The sequence below is a fragment of the Chaetura pelagica genome, unplaced genomic scaffold (genome assembly GCF_000747805.2).
Source record: "Chaetura pelagica isolate M959 unplaced genomic scaffold, ChaPel_1.0 scaffold690, whole genome shotgun sequence".
In the NCBI taxonomy this organism is placed as follows: Eukaryota; Metazoa; Chordata; class Aves; order Apodiformes; family Apodidae; genus Chaetura; species Chaetura pelagica.
In genome coordinates, this window is record NW_009951806.1 from 370789 (window position 1) to 375865 (window position 5077).

Genomic DNA, 5077 nt, shown 5'->3' on the forward strand with positions numbered 1-5077 from the left:
TGTTTATAAATTTTATATTTTAGATTTTTATTTTATTATTTTATATATCTATATATTCTTTAACCATGACAAGCTCTGCCAAAAGCAGCAGAAGCCAATCCAAGCAGCACAAATGCTTCTTCCCAGCAGCAGCAAAAGGTCAGGTTTCTCCCCAGCAAAAACAAAAAAAAAAAAAAAGAGTTCCCTGCAGCTGAGGTGATAAACAAAGCTGCAAACACCAGCCCCTTCTTCTGCCAACCCAACATGAGCCAAATCCACCTGCTGAGGGGACAGGACTTGGTTTGACCTGCTGAGGACCCATTAACTAATTGCCAAGGAGATTGTAGATAATGGTTTAACCCTCACAGGGCTGGTGGAAGAGGATTGGGGGGTTTCTTGGACAAGCCTGGGGCTGGGAAAACCAACCCCTGCTTACCCTGAGGTTGCTTTCCAAGAAGCAAGCAAGCAAAGAAATCAACTCCCCCCAGAATGGTTTGGCTTCAGCAGGTGACTCCCAAAGACCCATAGGTAGCCCCTACTGCTCACACTCCTCCTCTTCCTCCTCCACCTTCACCCTGAGGATGGTGAGACCCAGGTCACCCAAGGAGGTTGTGGAAGCCCCATCCCTGGATGTGTGGGCACTGCTCACACATCCTTCCCCCTGGGATGCTCCACAGCCCATCAGACCACTTGGGGCTGGGCTTGGGACCCCCAGAGTGTCCTACCAGACTCAGGAACCACTGACAAAGCAAATGCTCCTTCAAACATGCAGCTTCACTAGAAACCTTTCTTGAGCTGTGGCTGCCCCATCCCTGGCAGTGTTGAAGGGCAGGTTGGATGGGGCTTGGAGCAGCCTGGGCTGGTGGGAGGTGTCCCTGCCCATGCAGGGGGTTGGATCTGGATGGTCTTGAAGGTCCCTTCCAACCCAAACCATTCCATGGCTCTATGATAACAGCTTCACTGGAACACAGAAGGGGCAGGAAGAGGTGGGATGAGGAGCAGGTACATACACTGACACACAAACAGGCACAAACCTGACCTCGATGATGGCAGGAATAGGTGGCTGAGGGTCCCCTGCAGCAGGGCCAGCTCAGGAGGAGGGGTCCAGGGCTCTTCCCAGCACCTGATGGAGGTGGATTCTGCAAAGCACATGGTGAAGGAAAAGGCAGGAGCCTCCAAGGACAAGCACAGCCAGGAAGGCACAGGAGAAGGAGCTGGGCTGGTGGGTCTCCCAGCTTTTATAGGGCAGGTGTCCTGGTTTGGTTCCGTGGGAGGGGCCCCCGGTGCAGGTTTCAGAAGCTGCTAAAAGGTCCCCCAGCTCAGCTGGCCGAGCCCGGGGCGTTAGGCAGACAATATTAACACCTGACAAGACAATTAACACCTTAACAGGCAAGATTAGCACCTGAAAGAACTTCATGAGGACCCGAGGAGAGAGCCTGCAGAGGAGCAGGGAAAGGGCTGGAGATCCCGTGGTTGGTGAGGAACAGGGAAGAAGAAGAAGAAGAAGAAGAAGAAGAAGGTGCCCAAGCAAAAAGTTTCCCTGCAAGCTGTGGGAATCCTTCTTCCTGAGGAGGGAGGAGCAGCTGGAACCACCAGCCTGGGAACTGACTCTAAACCCCATCCCCTGAGCTGCTGGAGGGAGAGAAATGGGGAGCAAAGGGAAAGAAGGGAGGGGTGGGGTGAGGTGTGTGAGCCCTGCTCTGGGTGTCTGTGTCCTGTGGGCATTGATTAATGTGACATTACATTGATATTTTTCCCCAAGTTGAGTCTGTTTTGCCTGGGACCTCAATGGGTGAAGATCCCTCCTTGTCCTTTGTCTGGACCCAGGAACTTCTGGTTGGGTTTGTCCTCCCCAGGGGTCACAGGGCTGGTTCTTTGTTGTCATTCTGGGGACAAACCATGACATGTATGGCAGGAAGTGGGAGGGAATCCTGACCCCTCTGATCCTCCTGGGTCCTTTGGGGTCCTACAGATCCCCCCCCCCCCCCTTCCAGTTCCTCCTGTTGGTACCTTCAAACCATCCCACCCACTGAGCATCCAGCCAGGGAACAGGATGACCCAGCCCCACTTTGGGACATGCCATCCTGCTCCCTGCTATCCCCAAGGCACAAGTCACAGCTGCTGGAGTCACCCACACAAGCACACCTGGGGATGTTTGGTGGTACCAGCAAGACCTGCTCATGGTCCTTTCTCTTCCCAGCAGCCTCTTCCATGCAGGCTGAGCACACACGTGTGCACACAGACACGTGTGTCTCCTTGGATCAGTGCTCACTGCTGCCACGGGGGCCCTTCTGTGCTGTGGCTCCAACCTCCCAGCTCCAACACATTCCTCTAGCCCTGCTCTCTCAATCCAATACAGTTTATTTCATTTTAAGAACTCCTCTTTCTTTTTTTTCCTCCTTTTTTTTTTCCCTTCCCAGGAAAATGAATGTTAGAGCCAGATAAGAAACTATAGTCTGCTTTCAAGAAGGTTACAAGAAAACTGCATCTTGCATTACTAATCCTTTATCTTTCATGTTAACAAAAAGATTACTGACATATTTTGGAATGAAAAGAAAAGAAAATAGCAAATGCATCTAAAGGACTGTGTAACTTTCATGCAACACAGAAATTGGTTGTTAAACGTGGAAATGAGAAAGGAGGGGAATGAAGGGAAAATTCATCCTACATCCCCCCTTTGTAAAGTGAGCAAACCAACTTTCTGTCATAAGAGGAACTAGTGGAGGATGAGAAGATGCTTCTTTCATAAGCAGGGAGGGATGATGTTTTTTTCTGGAGGCTGGATTCAGGCCCAGGTTTTCCAGGGAGGAAATCATAGAATCATGGAATGGTTTGGGTTGGAAGGGACCTTCAATATCACCCAGCTCCAAGCCCCTGCATGGGCAGTGACACCTCCCACCAGCCCAGGTTGCTCCAAGCCCCATCCAACCTGCCCTTCAACACTGCCAGGGATGGGGCAGCCACAGCTTCCCTGGGCAACCTGGGCCAGGCTCTCACCACCCTCACACTCCACAATTCCCTCCTCATGTCTCACCTCAATCTCCCCTCTGCCAGTTTTCATCCCTTCCCCCTTGTCCTCTCCCTCCCTGCCCTTGTCCCAAGTCCCTCCCCAGCTTTCCTGGAGCCCCTTCAGGCACTGGAAGGTGCTCTAAGGTCTCCCTGGAGCCTTCTCTTCTCCAGGCTGAACACCCCAACTCTCCCAGCCTGTCTTCACACGAGAGATGCCCCAGCCCTCCAATCAAGGTGGGACCAGCCTCAGGACAACTGTCCTGTCCTCCCAAGAGACCAGGGATCTGTATCCCTCAGCCCCTTCCACCACCTTCAGGCTACCAAAACTCAGCTGAAGAGTGCTACCATGTCCCACCACCTGGGTCATCTCCAGGAAGGACAGATAAGAGGCTCGTTGCTCTTTTCCTCACACCAAACCCACCCGGGACAAGCTCTGCTGATGCTTCTCTCCCAGAAAACCTCCCTGAAAATCCCAGCCCTCATCCTCAGCCCTTGGCACAGAGGCCTTCATTAGGAAACCCATAATTGAATTCCCTGACCATTCAGTCCTAAAACCCCTTTGATGGAGAATTAGTTAATTACACTGGGCCCAGTATATTCCTTGTCACAAATTTTGCCCATGTCCCCCAGATATGTGATTGCAGCCATTGTGTCCTTTGAAATGCAGTTCCCAGGCTTTGAAGCTCTTTTTCCACCCCCCCTCCCCCCTTTAATGCTGCATTATTCCCTAATAAGTTGCCTGTGACATTTCCCCATTAGGAACTCGATGTCTACAATTCACTTTGGCTTGATTGAGTAATAATAATCCAGATGTAATTGAGAAAGTTGGTGAAGAAATAGGGGTGGGAGCTACCTGGAGGACTGGCTGGCTTAGGGTGGGGGTGGAGTGTGGTCCCTGCCTGTTTTTCCCCTCCCTTCCTCTTCCCCATCGACTTTCCCTGTGCTTGCCCTGCCAGAAATCCCTTTGACTTTGAGACAGGGGCTGGATCAAATAAAACAACTCCTGGAGGCTGATAAGAGCTGGAAAGATGCCAGGTAGAGAGGGTGGGCTCTGCTTCCAGACATGGAGGGGAGCAGGAGAAGCAGGTCCTGTTTCTGGGAAAGGTGAGAGATAAGGAGCAGCAGGAGAAGGAGGGAGATGAGGAGATAAAGCCCAGATGGGGAGATTGCACCTTGTTCATCTCAGCAAGGTGGGGTTTGGTGGGGTGGGCTGGGGTCTCCGTGGAGCAGAGGTGCTGGAGCCCCTTCCTTCCTCTCCTTGAGGGCTGGAGGCAGGTTGTGTCCTCTCCAAGAAGCACCATCCCACCAAAAGGCCTGCCCCAGCCTCCCTAGAAATGTCCTTTTCCCCACAGATTTGCCCCTGATCCCACCCCACAGCAGCACCCTGGGGGGGGGGGGGCCTCCCCAGAGGACCCTTGCTGGGGTGTCCTGCTCTCCCCAGCCCTCCCTGCCCTTCCATCCCAAACAATCCCCTCTTTTTTTAACCCAAGAAAAAAGGACCCAGCTCTGAATCCAGGTGGGAATATTTGCTGGGAAAGATTTCCCTGCAGATCTCTTGCCCTGGCTGTGGGAACACACCTGTAGGGTCACACTCTGCCATGGGAAGCTTTCCTTGCTAAGAAAATTTAAATCCCTGGGTAATTCCAAGCAGCTTGGGACACCTGTGGCTACAGGGTAGAATCTACTCTCCAAAAAAGCCACTAAAAGCATGCAGACAGCCAGAAACTGAGCTCAGGACAGGGAGCAGGTGGAACAGAATCAGTGCTGGAGATGGTCAGAGCCCTTTTCCCAGCACCCTTCCCTGGGGGTGCTCAGCCAAGCCCACCACGGCAGCACTTTGCACCTCAAAACTGACCCAAAATCAGGAAGGTTCGAACAGAAAGGGAGAAATCCCTCCCCTTGCTTCTCCAGCTGGACCTTCTGAGAGCCTGACTTGGCTTCAACTCCTCCTTGAATCTCCTTGAATTTGCTGTTTTGCTTTGACCTCCTGGCCAAGCCCCCACCCCCCCCAAGAAGCTGCTCCCACCCCACATGGTCCTGCCTGCAGGTTTTCCCACCCCTGGCCCATCCCAGGGCCCTTTGCTCGACC